The sequence below is a fragment of the Salmo salar genome, chromosome ssa10, assembly GCF_905237065.1.
Source record: "Salmo salar chromosome ssa10, Ssal_v3.1, whole genome shotgun sequence".
Lineage (NCBI taxonomy): Eukaryota > Metazoa > Chordata > Actinopteri > Salmoniformes > Salmonidae > Salmo > Salmo salar.
Genome location: NC_059451.1, coordinates 16,916,686 through 16,934,807, shown reverse-complemented (window position 1 = coordinate 16,934,807; position 18,122 = coordinate 16,916,686). Strand labels below are relative to the sequence as shown.

The following is an 18,122-nucleotide window of genomic DNA, read 5'->3' as shown; positions in this document are numbered from 1 at the left end:
AGTGCTGCAGATTTTTTTTTGTCATGCTTTCGACAAACAAGTGATTATTTGCCAGCACTGTGTGGCGTGCGAATTTCTTTTGAGTTAAACTATTGCTGAACGTCTCCGAGGCACCTGCAACAACCACCTGTGGATGAACGAGTGCATTTCCCTCCTCTCACAACAGCAGTCGAACTTGCATGCCTCTGTATGGGCTGTGTTGTGTTGTGTCGTATGCACCCTAAATACAACGAGGCTCAGTATTTTACCTAAATTAACATTTAAAAACAAACCTGCACCATACTCGGGCAGTGGCTGACATCATTAATCAGAAACAATGAGAGAGAGAGATCAAGAGAGAGAGGAGGTGCAGTATAAACGCATCAGTGCCAGGGCTTGCCTTATTACCCAACCTCTCCTCCTCCCTTTCCTCCCTGATTGGTGGGGAGAGCCCCAGGGGGAGGGGCTTGCCTTATTACCCCACCTCTCCTCCTCCCTTCCCTCCCTTTTTCTCACCCTTCCCTTCATCTAATTTTCAAAGATGCGTCCGTCCCCTCGGAGCGATTTGGGCCAGCTCTGACGGTGGGATGTCATCAATCACGGGGCCAATGGCGTCAGCAGCTATGAATAGCTCTATCCAAAATAACTGAATTAACCCCCAAAAACACTCACACGTGAAACAAAACTCACCCATTAGAACTGAAATCCACGTCATTCACATGAAATGTTCATGTTTGAGTAAACTATCAGAGCCTGAGGCTTGGAGATATCAGAGTACACTTATGGACTGTGGCTATCTCCTTCCCAGCTGCAGGCAGCTTCTCTTCTCAACAACGCTCCCACTCACAAGAAATGCCACTAGGAAAAACCTGGGATTATCACACTGAGTGGGTGGACAAGTGTCCATAAACAGTGGTATTCATACTGTTAGTTCCCTCTACTGGGCTCCCGAGTGGCGCAGCGGTTTAAGGCACTGCATCTCAGAGCTAGAGGCATCACTGCAGACCCTGGTTCGATCCCAGGCTGTATCACAACCGGCCGTGATCGGGAGTCCCATAAGGCGGTGCACAATTGTCCGGGTTTGGCTGGGGTAGGCCATCATTGTAAAAAATGACTTGCCTAGTTAAATAAAGGTTAAATAAAAAATAGTGGAAACAGAATGGGCTTCTGAGTGTCAGGTAGCACCATCTATTGGAGACAGAAATATAACTCATCACTGTGCCAGTCAGTGCATGTTCCCCAGCACAACAGTGTTTCTATAGAGAGCACAGAGCAATGCGACCACTGTTTAAAGTACATGCATCTTAAATGTCAGCCAGAGAACATGTAAGATGAGTTTGTGCCTCAATGTGGACTGGGTGGTGGTTAAGAGGTTGGGCCAGTAACCGAAAGGTTGCTGGTTCGAATCCCTGAGCTAACTAGGTGAAATCTGCCGATGTGCCCTTGAGCAAGGTACTTAACCCTAATTGCTCTGGATAAGTGTGTCTGCTACTGTAAATGAATAAAAAAAGTATAATAAAAAAATCTGATGTTACACAGACACTACACTCAACACGGAGGATACGTATCATGTAGTTACTTGACACACAAGCATTAAACCAATTGTGCCACTCCACTGAATAAACCTTTGAATCAGTCATCTCTTATTATGGTGATGTTCTATGAGGTGCTCTTTGTCTGGTAGGTCATAAATGGCCATAGTGACCTTGGTGTTGTCATTGTTCTCAGGCTCTGACGTCAGTCAGTGTCTCCTCTCCCTTCTCTTTGAGTCTGGACTACCATCAGAACTCGTGGGAGACAGGCCTCCCTGTGTCCCACTGTGGCACACACCCTTCTGGGGTTTCTCCCGAGGAGACCACTGGCACATATACACACGCACACACACAACCATTTGGTGCAGACTAATCACTAAATGACTATCTTATACTGAACGGGAATGGTGATATCGAAACGTCATCTGATCTCCACAAACACAAAGATAACCCTCCGTGTTTCCTTTCCTCTTCAATTGTGGGAAAAAGAGCAAATCCATTAGTTCCTGGATAAAAGGATATGCCCCCCTCAGGATTCAAATCAAATCAAACTTTATTTGTCACATGCGCCGAATAGAACAAGTGTAGACCTTACCTTGAAATGCTTACTTACAAGCGCTTAACCAACAGTGCAGTTCAAGAAAGAGTTAAGAAAATGTTTACCAAATAAACGAAAGTAAAAAATAAGAAGAAGTAACACAATAAAATAACAATAACGAGGCTATATACAGGGGGTACAGGTTAGTCGAGGTCATTTGTACAAGGAGGTAGGGGGTAGGGGTGAAGTGAGTAGTGATTCAGAGGAAACTCAAAGAAGCCTTCAGGTCTGTGTCATTCAGACAAAGGAAGAATGGACATTGTCGTTCCCCAAATACCGCTTTTAGCTAATAAAAAGTCCAATCCCCCTTCTGTTTTCTTTCCGAGTGGCGTGAGAACCAGCTCCGGGGGCCTCGCTGACCTATGACAATCAAAGTGTGTGTGTTTGTCTCGGGGAAGTTCCCGCAGCCCTTACACACCAGGAAAGAAGGGAGTGGAGGCAGAGAATGTAGGAAAAGAGAGGAGTGGACCTTTTTTGGTGTGTGTTCCTGGGGATGCGTAAGCTTTCTACTGGGGGGAAAGGGGGCACCTGGTTTGGGAAAGGGGGATGTTAGTGTTGCAACTCTCACCCGTAACAAAAACAACGCAGTGCACCACCAAAAACAAGGGGGAAAAAAGAATGTATTTGAAACTGCATATCTCAACACAGCTTATGTATGAAGACAGAGCATTAGCGCAAAACTGACTTTTTATTTGAGGTCCCATGTGCCAGTCTAGAGTAAACAATTTCAACACCTCCTATTAAACCTATGTCAAACACTCAACTTTTGAACCCAAACTCCATGGTTAACGTTTGCTGTCCTTTGTAAATGAGGCTCTTTGCCCTGTATACTTTTGTACCGGATCTAGCCAAAGGTGTTTTAGATAGGTTACTGACTATTCTTCTCTTATCTGGTCTAGCTTCTGGTGTTTATAAGTCATTTCTGGATACTGATAAACATGTTATACAAGTTATTTATCATCTCAACAGCCGAACAAAATGTAACCCCACAACATAACACATTCACTGTGTATCAATTCATACAAGTTGACCAAAAGGGAAAAACGTTCTGTGTACAACGACATAAGACACAGCCATGAGCATATGTTTTCTAAAAATAGCCCATGAAGAGAAGTCGTTGCACGAGAACAGACATGGAGTCATCAGAGACCCGTCTGTTGATTCTTTTTCTCTCTGAGCGACTCTCCGAACACCACAACTTGACTCGCTGTCAACAGGGTAAGAGAGACCCAACTTTACTGGTAACATGCAGTTCGGAAGTTCTGAACACATACATGTTCCACCCTCCATATACATGCACGCACACAAACAAACGTTCCTGATATCAGAGCAACAATACTTCGGGACTTTAACTGGCTTGATCAAATGGATTAAGAATAATATCATTTTTTATAATAATCATCATTTTTATAAACATTGTAATCCAGATAAGCAGTTTAACCTAATATGACAAATATGTTAGCTTTTGACATTTAGCGGTTTAAAAAAGGGAGTGTTTGGCCTAGTAAGTTGGTGAGGCACAGCTGGACACAAGTTGGATGTACCACTTGAGCCAATAAGATAATAGAACCCATATTGTCTCACATTAATCATAAATAAACTGAAATGTTAAGAACTAAAGGAACTGAGAAACTTTTGGAAAGATCTCCACAGCAAAGCCAAAAGATAGGCCTTCTTTGCTTTTGTTCACCGCCAACTGACGATACCGTTCCGTACTGTGGCTGAACTCTTACCGGAACAAGCCTCTGTACCAGCCAACAAGAATCAGAGGTAAAAAAACTTCAGCTATTAAAACCGCTTCAAAAATATACAGGATGTATACATGAAGAGTGAGAGTATAGAAGTAACTGATATAACAGATACAAATAAATACACACACACACACACACACACACACACACACACACACACACACACACACACACACACACACACACACACACACACACACACACACACACACACACACACACACACACACACACACACACACACACACACACACACCCGTACAGTATCACCCACCCCACCTCCCACAAACACACCCACTCACACGCTTTGGCTTCACTTACTCCAAGGGGAACTGGAGGATCCTATCCTATCCAGCAGTGGTCCTGTAGTAACACACAAGCAGCCATGTATCAGATGAGCGCCACAACGGCTCCAGAATGCCACCGTCCGTATACCCATAAACTCTGGCCGGGGCCGTGACGTCAGAGGCGCTTGTGACAGACGACTGGGAGAGGTAGATAAGCTACTGTGGTGGGCCCTGCTCAGGCCTGTCAAGAGTGCTACAACCCAATGGCTACACAGCTCAATTCTCTCACATCTAGTGTGGAACCTACTTCTCATGGCCTCACTTTCTCCCCCTCGTGGCCTCACTTTCTCCCCTGCCTCTCGTGGACTCACTTTCACCCCTGCCTCTCGTGGACTCACTTTCACCCCTGCCTCTCGTGGACTCACTTTCACCCCTGCCTCTTGTGGCCTCTTGTGCTTTTGGAGAGGAAATAACCCCCCTCAAATGTTGACAGTTGAAAGAAACTTCTGTGAAAATTGAAGTCCAAGCTCTTTAAAAGACTTGCATTTACCTGAAGTGCTTTTCTCTTGGTTTTGAAGTGCTCTTCTATGACAGTAACTCACCCAAACCACCACCCATCTGTATTACCATTTGCCTTCATTTGCTATGACACAAACATTACCCATTGGGACATTGCCAACCTGCAACTCATGACTACTTAATATGATACCATCAGCTCTGCTCAATCCCATGACCTAGGCGAGGAGGCAAGAAGGCATAAAATTAATGAAGTGTCATGATGTGAAAAAAGTGGTATTCCAGCATGAGCCCTTTCCCCTATCTCTACAGGTGGGTATTACAGTATGGAACTTTAGCCGGTAGGACTCTGCTTGCGTGCTGGGTATCTGTTAGCAATTAGCTAGTGCTAGTCCTCTCAAATCTCTCCGTCAGAGGAGACCAGCCCTGGCTTGACCTCTGTGGTATGACCCTTTCTTTCTCTCCCGTGTTTCATTATTGTCCTTTTAGAATGGAATCAACATGCTCTTTCCCAATGGAAAGGGAAAAATCACACTGTTGCTACCTCGCAGTCCAAACAAGGTGCATAAAATCAAGAACAAACTGGATCGGCGAGAGATATTCAGCCATTCTTGGAGGAAAATGGAAGTTCATTAAAGGCTCATCAGGCAAAAGACAAGTATTTATCTGTCAAGCCCTCAGTGTGAATGACACAAAGCTTGACAGACTGTGATGTGATCAGTGGAAGTGAAAGCGCTGGCCATGAGAGAAAATGCAAATAGTTGTTTCTTGAATATGGGGTATTTCCAGCGATTTCCCTGTCTTTGCAGTCTATGGGAGGAATGTTTATAATATGTTGTGTGGAAAAAAAACACTCCCTTGTAAAAGAAAATTAAGAAAGGAAAAAAATGAAGGTTGTGGCATTGGCTGCATGGAGGCATATGAGGGAAAGAAAACAGGAGCGGTAAACATTTGGTTAAAGGAGGAAGGGAGGGAGCGGTGGGGTGGAGGGAACGAGGGAGGGGTGGAGAGCCAAGGCAGGGAGGCTCTGATCTCTGCTCCCACATCAAAGGGAGAGAGAGTGTGTGTGTCCTGTCTGTAAGCAGGGACTCCCGTTTGAAGGTGGCTTGTATGTCGTGAGACTGACGTCAATCACATCTGGACGCGTCGTCATGTAAAGCCACAGACGTAAGCCAGAGAGCAGGCCAGCTGCTCATAGGCACATTTAGACACCCACTAAGATACAGCACACACACTTCGGGGGTAGTACGAGTTGACGATGTAGTCAGACGCAAACCTTGAGGTTTGTTCAATTCAATACCCTTTCCAACTGGAAATAGGATATTTCAATGTGTTGAAATGGGCCTGAACCAAGTGCTTATGGTCTTGGCCAATCTGAAGGGGTTTCAGCTACAGGGATAGGACTTTGATGACTACATACACTATATATAGTTGAAGTCGGAAGTTTACATACACTTAGGTTGGAGTCATTAAAACTCGTTTTTCAACCACTCCACAAATTTCTTTGTAACAAACTATAGTTTTGGCAAGTCGGTTAGGACATCTACTTTGTTCATGACACAAGTCATTTTTCCAACAATTGTTTACAGACAGATTATTTCACGTATAACTCACTGTATCACAATTCCAATGGGTCAGAAGTTTACATACACTAAGTTGACTGTGCCTTTAAACAGCTTGGAAAATTCCAGTAAATTATGTCACGGCTTTAGAAGCTTCTGATAGGATATTTGACATCATTTGAGTCAATTGGAGGTGTACCTGTGGATGTATTTCAAGGCCTACCTTCAAACTCAGTGCCTCTTTGCTTGACATCATAGAAAAATCTAAAGAAATCAGCCAAGACCTCAAAAAAAGAATTGTAGACCTCTACAAGTCTGGTTCATCCTTGGGAGCAATTTCCAAACGCCTGAAGGTACCACGTTCATCTGTACAAACAATAGTACGCAAGTAATAACACCATGGGACCACGCAGCCGCCATACCGCTCAGGAAGGAGACACGTTCTGTCTCCTAGAGATGAACGTACTTTGGTGCGAAAAGTGCAAATCAATCCCAGAAAAACAGCAAAGGACCTTGTGAAGATGCTGGAGGAAACAGGTACAAAAGTATCTATAGCCACATTAAAACAAGTCCTATATCGACATAATCTGAAAGGCCGCTCAGCAAGGAAGAAGCCACTGCTCTAAAACCGCCATAAAAAAAGCCAGACTATGATTTGCAATTGCACATGGGGACAAAAATCATACTTTTTGGAGAAATGTCCTCTGGTCTGATGAAACAAAAATAGAACTGTTTGGCCATAATGACCATCGTTATGTTTGAAGGAAAAAGGGGGATGCTTGCAAGCCGAAGAACACCATCCCAATAGTGAAGCACGGGGGTGGCAGCATCATGTTGTTTGGGTGCTTTGCTGCAGGAGGGACTGGTGCACTTCACAAAATAGATGGCATCATGAGGAAGCAAAAGTATGTGCATATATTGAAGCAACATCTCAAGACATCAGTCAGGAAGTTAAAGCTTGGTCGCAAATGGGTCTTCCAAATGGACAATGACCCCAAGTATACTTCCAAAGTTGTGGCAAAATGGCTTAAGGACAACAAAGTCAAGGTATTGGAGTGGCCATCACAAAACCCTGACCTCAATCCTATAGAAAATGTGTGGGTAGATTATTGTGGGAACTGAAAAAGCATGTGCGAGCAAGGAGGCCTACAAACCTGACTCAGTTACACCAGCTCTGTCAGGAGGAATGGGCCAATATTCACCCAAATTATTGTGGGAAGCTTGTGGAAGGCTACCCGAAACGTTTGACCCAAGTTAAACAATTTGAAGGCAATGCTACGAAATACTAATTGAGTGTATGTAAACTTCTGACCCACTGGGAATGTGATGAAAGAAATAAAAGCAGAAATAAATCATTTTCTCTACTATTATTTTGACATTTCACATTCTTAAAATAAAGTGGTAATCCTAACGGACCTAAAACAGGGAATTTTTTACTAGGATTAAATGTCAGGAATTGTGAAAAACTGAGTTTAAATGTATTTGGCTAAGGTGTATGTAAACTTCCGACTTCAACTGTAAACAAGTATGTGGACACCCCTTCAAATTAGTTGACTCGGCTATTGCAGACACACCCGTTGCTGACAGGTGTATAAAATCGAGCACACAGTCATGCAATCTCCATAGACAAACATTAGCAGTAGAATGGCCTTACTGAAGATCTCGGTGACTTTCAACATGGCACCGTCATAGGATGCCAGCTTTCCAACAAGTCAGTTCGTCAAATTTCTGCCCTGGTCATCTGTACCTGTTGATATTGTGAAGTGAAAACGTCTAGGAGCAACAACAGCTCAGCCGCGAAGTGGTAGGCTACAGAAGCACACAGAACGGGACTGCCGAGTGCTGAAGCATGTAGCGAGTAAAAATCGTCTGTCCAAACTGCCTCTGGAAGCAACGTCAGCACAAGAACTGCTCGTCGGGAGCTTCATGAAATGGGTTTCCATGGCCGAGCAGCAGCACACAAGCCGAAGATCACCATGCTTAATGCCAAGCGTCGGCTGGAGTGGTTTAAAGCTCACCGCCATTGGACTCTGAAACAGTGGAAACGTGTTCACTGGAGTAATGAATCGCGCTTTACCATCTAGCAGTCCGACGGACGTATCTGGGTTTGGCGGATGCCAGGAAAACGCTACTTTCCCAAATGCATAGTGCTAACTGTAAAGTTTAATGGAGGAGGAATAATGGTCTAGGGCTGTTTTTCATGGTTCGGGCTAGGCCCCTTAGTTCCAGTGAAGGGAAATCTTAACGCTACAGCATACAATGACATTCTAAACGATTCTGTGCTTCCAACTTTGTGGCAACAGTTTAGGGAAGGCCTTTTCCTTGTTCAGCATGACAATTCCCCCATGCACAAAGTGAGGTCCATACAGAAATGGTTTGTCAAGAGCAGTGTGGAAGAACTTGACTGGCCTGCACAGAGCCCTGACCTCAACTCCATCAAACACCTTTGGGATGAATTGGAACGCCGACTGCCAGCCAGGCCTAATCACCCAACATCAGTGCCTGACCTCACTAATGCTCTTGTGGCTGAATGAACGCAAATTCCAGCAGCAACGTTACAACATCTAGTGGAAAGCCTTCCCAGAAGAGTGGAGGCTGTTATAGCAGCAAGGGGGGGGACCAGCTCCATATTAATGCCCATGATTTTGGAATGAGATGTTCGACGAGCAGGTGTCCACATACTTTTGGTCATGTAGTGTAAGTAGGCCTGACTCATCTTATTGATTATGTTGGGTACGGTACGTGGGGAACTGATTAGCACTAATATGGAAACTCTTAATCTAATGGCACACCATGTAAGGATGAGGTGATTGCCATTAACTTGTGCTGAATGGTTAAGGGATGATACATGGGTTAGACTGCTCAGGTCATAAACTAATTAAGCCCTATCAGAAACCTGCAGCCCTCTTCCCACAAGTTATATTGATTGAGTAAACCCCCCAACCATGTACTCAGAATAGACACACGCGCACACACACAAAACCTCCCTTCCCCCCCCACACACACACCCTCTGCGTCCTGCCAGCTGAGTCTGATTAGGGCCCCAGCGGGCCAGGTCTTGATTTGGCCCTTTGCATCGACCCCCTTTGCATCTACCCCCGAGCGGCCACAATTAGGCAGGCGGGCCATGGAACATGAGCGCTCAACGGGCAGAGCAGGACTCAGAGCAGGGCTCGCCATGGAACAAACAAGCTCAGGGGAGCAGGGGTGCTCTCCTCTAACAAGACTCATATGGCTTTAATAGGTGCCTTTCAATAAGCAAGTGATTGAGCCCTGGTGTGAGGCAGGTTCCTCCACTTCCTTTTCACATTAAGACTTTGCAGCCAAGAAGAGGAAGACTGAGGCACACTGGGCATGATGTCCTCTTGTCACATGTGCCTGGTGTCTCTTAGGAAGGAAACATAAAATTGTCTGTCCCCTTTCTGTGAGAATGTTTGGTCTTGTGAGTGGAAACTTGAATGTTGTAAGAATTTTGTACAACTTCCGGAGCACGTTTACAGTGAACATTGAGGCTGTACCATTACAGTTTTAGACAGAAGCCAATAGGCTATTGTGGCTATTTAATCATAATGTAGGCCTACCAACAAAACCAATGGAGCAAATCACATAACATTTTCACACGGAAATAGCATTTGATTTCTATGAAATAGCCTACAATAGCCTACAGTATATGCGGTGTTCAATGCAGGCCTACATTGCATGAGAGTTTTAGAAACGTTTTTACATAATGAAGGGCTTGACTAATGATTTTTGACTTGGTCTGTAACACCATGGGCCATACAAATTGCATTGTATAGTGTTATATGATGCAAGAAACCACTTAAAAAAATTAAATGTATTATTATTACTACCATACAGCGAATTAGACAATGTAGGCTACCCCTCTGTCTATTGGCTTATTTGCATATTCATGCCTGTCTCAAAAAACAACACTACTGCTTTAATTAAGAATAAGCTTTTTACCTGACTGGCTTTTCAAATAAAGCTTGAAATGTAGCCTACACGTTTTGTGCTCTTGTATGAAGCAGTAACTCTCCATTGCGGACCTATAATTATCTATAACTGGGCTAATAACTCGCAAAGAAAATCAACAAATGTCCACTCCCGCGGCTCTGATCTGAAAAGCGCATTCACTCGCGGGTGATTGACAGACCGCTCGTGGGCTACACCGGCCAATAGAAATCTACTCTACTCCGTTGCGCTCTGGCTCTGCCTACAACAAAATCACAGACTCAATCTTGCAAAGTTAGATTCGTTTTGGTTTGTTGCATTGAAAAGTGGCTGTTATAATGTTGATTCGATCACAGAAAAAACGTTGATCAATATAGTGCAAACTAATGGGGCGAACTCAGTGAAGTTCAATCTCATGCGTCTCTGCGCGGCATGGCATTTCTTCTGGGTGGCAGTCCTGGAGGTGGTGTGCGGCTGCGCATGCGCGCAGTTTAGAGAGAATATTATTGTTGGTGACAGTGTTGAGGGTTTGGGCAGAAAGTGTAGACAGAGAGGCTAGGCTGCGGTGGCTTGTGTGTGTTGTTATATTCTCAAACAAGCACATCCGCACACACACATCAACACACAAGCATGCACACACACACTTTCTCACAGTCCTACTTGTTTCCCTATCTGTGCCAGAGGCCCAAGTCATTGACCACAGAGGTTGAGGCGTCTGAGAGTGGGTGTGCGTTGACGTCACCAGTGGTTTCTGAGTCGTTGGAGCAAGGCTGTGCAGATAAACTAGCACAGTGGGGCCAGATAAGACCACTCCACAGGTTTTAACCCAGTCAGCATGGGACATTGTTTGCTACCAAATTAGTTGTTGTTATGCAAAACGGAACTGGTGACGTCAACGCATTCTGTCCAAAACCAGTAAGCAGGTAGCTTGGATGAGTCAAATGTACTCAACAAAACAATGACTGTAGAGGTGAACAAAAGAAAACTCAATATCTTCTTTGAAATTCAGACATTTTGATGCAAGTGTTTGTCTCATCCTAAAAGCTAAGGTATTGGTTTTGACTGAGTAGAGCCTTCAGTCAAGAAGATATAGAGGGAATGGCATTGAAAGAAAGTATTCACACCCCTCGACTTTTCCCAAATTTTGTTGTATTACAGCCTGAATTTAAAATTGATTAAATTTAGATTTTTGGTCACTGGCTTACACAAAATACCCCATAAAGTGAAAGGGGAATTATGTATTCCAAAATGTGTACTAATGATAAAAAAATGAAAAGCTGAAATGTCTTGAGTCAATAAGTATTCAACCCCTTTGTTATGGCAAGTTCAGGAGTAAAATTTTGCTTAACAAGTCAAATAATAAGTTGCATGGACTCACGGTGTGTGCAACAATAGTGTTTAATTAGCATTATTTTTGAATGACTACCTCACCTCTGTACCCCACACTTACAATTATCTGTAAGGTCTCTCAGTCGAGCAGTACATTTCAAACACAGATTCAACCACAAAGACTAAGTAGGTTTTCCAATGCCTCGCAAAGAAGGACCACTAGTGGAAGTTGGTTAAAAAAAGTTTTTTAAAAAAGACATTGAATATCCCTTGAGCATGGTGAAATTATTAATTATACTTTGGATGGTGTATTAATATACCCAGTCACTACAAAGATACAGGAGTCCTTCCTAACTCAGTTGCCGGAGAGGAAGGAAACCACTCAGGGATTTCATCATCAGGTCAATGGTGACTTAAAACAGTTACAGAGTTTAATGACTGTGATAGGAGAAAACTGAGAATGGATCAACATTGTAGTTACTCCACAATACTAACCTCATTGATAGAGGGAAAAGAAGGAAGCCTGTACAGAATATAAAATATTCCAAAACATCTATCCCGTTTGTACCACGTCCTGAGTGGCCTAGTTACAGTTTTGACTTAAATCAGCTTGAAAATCTATGGCGAGACTTGAAAATGGCTGTCTAGCAATGATCCTCTTCGGCGCCATAGTACGATGGTAGTACGAAGAGGATGGCTGACGTTTTACATGCTCCTAACCAACTTTGCTATTTTGTTATTTTTTTTTACGTTGTTTGTAACTTATTTTTAACAATTATTTTGTACATAATGTTGCTGCTACCATCTCTTAGAACAGCGATTACTCACCACGAACTGGAAGAAACTTTTTCCTTTAACCTCTTGACGGTCGCCTAGGATAGGGGGCGCTACAGCGATTTTTGATAAAAATTCGTGCCCATTTTAAACGGCCTCCTACTCAAACTCAGAAGCTAGGATATGCATAGAATTAATACTTGTGGATAGAAAACACCCTAAAGTTTCTAAAACTGTTTGAATGGTGTCTGTGAGTATAACAGAACTTATATGGCAGTCAAACCCCCGAGACCGATCGTAACAGGATGTGGAATTCTGAATTGCGGACTCAACTTCACCACTTTGCCTGTAATTCACACAGTGAGCAATGGTTCATTGAGCACTTCCTATTTCTTCCACTAGATGTCCCCAGTCTTTACAAAGTGATTTGAGCCTTCTACTGTGAAAACTGAATGAGACGCTGTGGAAAGTGGTCACATGAGGAGGGCCATCACCATTATGACGCCGGCGCCCCTGGCTACCCTCCCCTTTCAAAACGTTTTGAAAGACAATGCAATCATCCCCCTTAAATCTTATTGGAGCTCTGGTTGAAAAAGGCCCTAAAGATTTATGTTATACAACGTTTGACATGTTTGAACGAACCTAAATTTAAAAAAAATGCATTTTATTGAAAGAGTAGTCCCGCAGCCGACGGAAGTTTTGGAGCAGCCTTCAGAACGCGCTAACAAGAACAAGCTATTGGGACGTAAAGGATTAACTTTTTCGAACTAAAATACATTTATTGTGGACCTGGGATTCCTGGAAGTGCTTTCTGAGGAAGATAATCAAAGGTAATGGATTATTGACAATGGTATACAAGAGTAGATTTGATATGCGATTGTTCCAAGATGGCGCTGACCTGTAACGGTAGCCTTATCGCAAAGTGTGATTACCCAGTAAAGTTATTTTTAAATCTGGCATTACAGGTGCTTTCAAGAGATATTCATCTATAAATCTTAGAATGACAATATTACATTTTAAAAATGTTTTCGAATAGTAATTTAGTAAATTGTAGCGCTGTTTCACCGGATGCATTTGAGGGAAAATAGTTAGTCAACGTCACGCGCCGATGTAAAATGCTGTTTTTATATATAAATATGAACTTTATCGAACAAAAGAATGCATGTATTGTGTAACATGATGTCCTAGGAGTGTCATCTGCTGAAGATTGTCAAAGGTTAGTGCTGCATTTAGCTGTTTTTTGGTTATTTGTGATGCATGTGGTTGGTCGGAAAATGGCTATGTGGCTACTTTTACGATATACTCCTCTAACATAATCTAATGTTTTGCTTTTGCTGTAAAGCCTTTTTGAAATCGGACAACGTGGTTCGATTCAGGAGAGGTGTATCTATAAAACGATATAACATAGTCCTATATTTGAAAAAAGAAAATATTACATTTTGTTATGCTAATTGCCCGACCAGGGGTTAATGAGTTCGACGAGAAGGATTTTTTGCTTTCCCAGGAACAGGCTCAAATCCCAGTCATTTGTGTGAAGAAAAGACAGAGGAAAAGGGGTGCAGGTCGGGCTGCCTTCTGAGAATCTGTAGGCGAGCGAGTAAACTCTTACTTCCACCCATTCTACTGGTTAACATGCAATCATTGGAAAATAAAATTGATGAACCTACGATTCTGCCCCTAAAGAAGTCTCGAGGTACTGCTCGCCTGAGGTAGAGTACCTTATGATAAGCTGTAGACCACACTATCTACCAAGAGAGTTCTCTTCTGTATTATTCATAGCCATCTATTTACCACCACAAACCGAAGCTGGCACTAAGACCGCTCTCAACCAACTCTATAAGGACATAAGCAAAGAAGAAAATGCTCATCCAGAAGCGGCACTCCTAGTGGCTGGGGACTTTAATGCAGGCAAATGAAATTGTTTACCTGAATATCACGTGCAACCAGAGGGAGAAAAAAAAAAACTCTAGACCACCTTTACTCCACACACAGAGATGCATACAAAGCTCTCCCCAGCCCTCCATTCGACAAATCTGACCATAATTCTATCCTCCTCATTCCTGCGTACAAGCTAAAACTAAAGCAGGAAGTACCAGTGACTTGCTCAATACGGAAGTGGTCAGATGATGCGGATGCTACACTACAGGACTGTTTTGCTAACACAGACTGTAATATGTTGTAGGATTCATACAATGGCATTGAGGTGTATACCACCTCAGTCATCGGCTCCATCAATAAGTGCATCGGCGACGTTGTCCCCACAGTGACTTTACAGGCAACATCCACATCGAGCTAAAGGCTAGAACTGCCGGTTTCAAGGAACAGGACACTAATCCGGACGCTTATAAGAAATCCTGCTATGCCCTCAAACGAACCAACAAACAAGCAAAGTGTCAATACAGGATTCAGATTGAATCCTACTACACCGGCTCTGATGCTCGTCGGATGTGGCAGGGCTTGAAAACTTTTACGGACTACAAAGGGAAAGCCAGACGCGAGCTGCCCAGTGACGCGAACCTACCAGACGAGCTAAATGCCTTTTATGCACCTTCGAGGCAAGCAACACTGAATCATGCATGAGAGCACCAGCTGTTCTGGATGACTGTGTGATAACGCTCTCGGTAGCCGATCTGAGCAAGACCTTTAAACAGTTCAACATTCACAAAGCTGCGGGGCCAGACGCATTACCAGGCCGTGTACTCAAAGCATGCGCGGACCAACTGGCAAGTGTCTAAACTGACATTTTCAACCTCTCCCTGACAGAGTCTGTAATACCTACATGTTTCAAGCAGACCACCATAGTCCCTGTGCCCAAGGAAGCCAAGGTAACCTGCCTAAATAATTAGCACCCCATAGCACTCACGTCGGTAGCCATGAAGTGCTTTGAAAGGCTAGTCATGGATCACAACAGCATCCTTCCGGATACCCTAGACCCACTCTAATTTGCATACCGCCCCAACAGATCCACAGATGATGCAATCTCAATCGCACTCCACACTGCCCTTTCCCACCTGGACACCTATGTGAGAATGCTGTTCATTGACTACAGCTCAGCATTCAACACCATAGTGCCTGCGAAGCTCATCACTAAGCTAAGGACCCTGGGACTAAACACCTCCCTCTGCAACTGGATCCTGGACTTCCTGACGGGCCTGCCCCCAGGTGGTAAGGGTAGGCAACAACACGTCTGTCATGCTGATACTCAACACTGGGGCCCCTCAGTGGTGTGTACTTAGTCCCCTCCTGTACTCCCTGTTGACCCATGACTGCGTGGCCAAACACAACTCCAACACCATCATTAAGATTGCTGACAACACAACAGTGGTAGGCCTGATCACCGCCAACGATGAGACAGCCTATAGGGAGGAGGTCAGAGAACTGGCAGTGTGGTGCCAGGACAACAACCTCTCCCTCAACGTGAGCAAGACAAAGGATCTGATAGTGAACTACAAGAAAAGGCGGGCTGAACAGGCCCCCATCAACATCGACAGGGCTGCAGTGGAGCGGGTCGAGAACTTCAAGTTCCTTAGTGTCCACATCATCAACAAACTATCATGGTCCAAACACACCAAAACAGTCGTGAAGAGGGCATAACAAAACCTTTTCCCCCCTCAGGAGACTGAAAAGATTTGGCATGGGTCCCCAGATCCTCAAAAAGTTCTACAGCTGCACCATCCAGAGCATACTGACCGGTTGCATCACCGCCTGGTATGGCAACTGCTCGGCATCTGACCGTAAGGCGCTACAGAAGGCAGTGCGTACGGCCCAGGACATCACTGGGGCCAAGCTTCCTGCCATCCAGGACCTATATAATAGGCGGTGTCAGAGGAAAACTCATAAAATTGTCAGAGACTCCAGTCACCCAAGTCATAGACTGTTTTCTCTGCTACCGCACGGCAAGCGGTACCGGAGCGCCAAGTCTAGGACCAAAATGCTCCTTAACAGCTTCTACCCCCAAGCCATAAGACTGCTGAACAATTAATCAAATGGCCACCCGGACTATTTACATTGAATCCCCCCCCCCCTCCATTTGTTTTGTACGCTGCTGCTACTCTCTGTTTATTATCTATGCAGTGTCACTTCACTCCTACCTACATGTACAATTTACCTCAACTAACCTGTACCCCCTGTAGATTGCCTTCTTGTTGTTATTTTATTATGTTACTTTTTACTTTAGTTTATTTGGTAAATATTTTCTTACTCTTCTTGAACTGCACTGTTGGTTAAGGGCTTGTAAGTAAGCATTTCAAGGTAAGGTCTACAATTGTTGTATTCGATGCATGTGACAAATACAGTTTGATTTGATCTGATCAATAAGCAGCTTGACAGAGCTTGAAGAAATGTAAAAAGAATAATGTGCAAATATTGTACAATCCAGGTGTGCAAAGCTCTTAGACACTGACACAGAAAGACTCACAGATGTAATCGCTGCCAAAGGTGATTCTAACATGTATTAAATCAGGGGGTTGAATACTTATGTAATCAAGATATATTAGTGTTTTATTTTTCATACATTTTGTTCAAATGTTAGAATTTTTCTTCCACTTTTGAGTATTTTGTGTAGATTGTTGACAAAAATAACAAATCCATTTTTATCCCACTTTCTAACACAACAAAATGCGAAGAAAATAGCTGGAGACAAATGTGAAACCAGTCATATGGCAGCAAACTGAAGAATATCAACATATCAACTTTCCCACAGTAAAGTTTATGAAATCTGTGCCATTATGCATAATTTAAATTGTAGACTTTTAACTTGCAGGGATGGGCACTGTCAAATGTCTTAATTATAGCCTACCCCTGCTTTCTCGGTTTCCTATTTCTATCATGTTAAATATTATTTACTGTTAGTTCCCTTCAGCATACATTATCATTACATTTAATTACATTGTTTTGTTTACCTTCAATTGCTTCCTTTGTAAACAGCGTCGCGGCCATGTGGTTGTTGCTGAGGATCATTAGTAACAGTTGATAAAAAAAATACATTTAGGCTAATTAAATCATTATGGAGCGAAGTGCAGACCAAGCAGTAACAGTTTGAACGCGACACGGTGCAATACTTGTTTGTGTCATCACACAGTTCCATGGTTAGTGCAGGCAACAGACGAGGGTATAATCTACTATAGTACACTATTCTCCCTATTATAATTATATAATATATCATAATCATACAGTACACTAATGTACACCCATTACACACCTTCATAAGGTAAGTCTGAATACCAACTACTGAGAAGTGCGCAGGAAAGGTGTGCATTTGAAAGGCGTAATTTCCTACGTCAGAATCGGGCCCAAAGTTAAAACATGTTTTTAGAAATGTTTGCATTTGGGCCACTCAAGGACTTTCACATTCTTGTTCTGATGCTATTCCAGCATTGCTTTGGCTGTATGCTAGGGGTCATTGTCCTGTTGGAACATAAATCTTCACCCCAGTTTAAAGTCGTTTGCACCCTGATGCGGGTTCTCATCAAGGATTTGCCTGTATTTGGCTCCATTCATTGTTCCCTCTATCCTTACCAGTCTCCCAGTCCTTGCCGTTGAAAAGCACCCCCATAGCATGATGCTGCCACCACCATGCTTTATGGTAGGGATGGTGTTAGACAGGTGATGAGCTGTGCCTGGTTTTCTCCAGACATAGAGCTTTGCGTTCAGTTCAATTTTTGTCTTTCACGTCTTTTTGCAAACTCCAGGCGTGCTGTCATGTGCCTTTTTCTCAGGATTGGCTTCCGTCTGTCCTCTCTCCCATAAAAGCCAGATTGGTGAAGTGCTGTAGAGACTGTTGTCCTTCTGCCAGGTTCTTCCATCTCAGCCAAGGAACTCTGTAGTTCTGTCATAGTGGTCAT

At 43.5% G+C, this 18,122-nt stretch overlaps 1 protein-coding gene across 9 annotated transcripts in view; it reads right to left on the bottom strand.

Annotated features, from left to right (window-relative positions):
• The window catches only part of LOC106613633 (cAMP-specific 3',5'-cyclic phosphodiesterase 4D), a 166,676-nt gene that overhangs the window by 39,362 nt on the left and 109,192 nt on the right, over nt 1-18,122 (bottom strand). The window contains exon 1 of one of the 9 annotated variants that reach the window (XM_045687403.1): nt 4,182-4,957. The exons of 7 other annotated variants lie outside the window; for them this stretch is intronic. The gene's annotated coding sequence lies outside the window, so the exon portion shown is untranslated. Of the gene's footprint in view, nt 1-4,181; nt 4,958-18,122 lie in introns of those variants that run through there. One more of the 9 variants, XM_045687404.1, reaches the window with a different exon arrangement.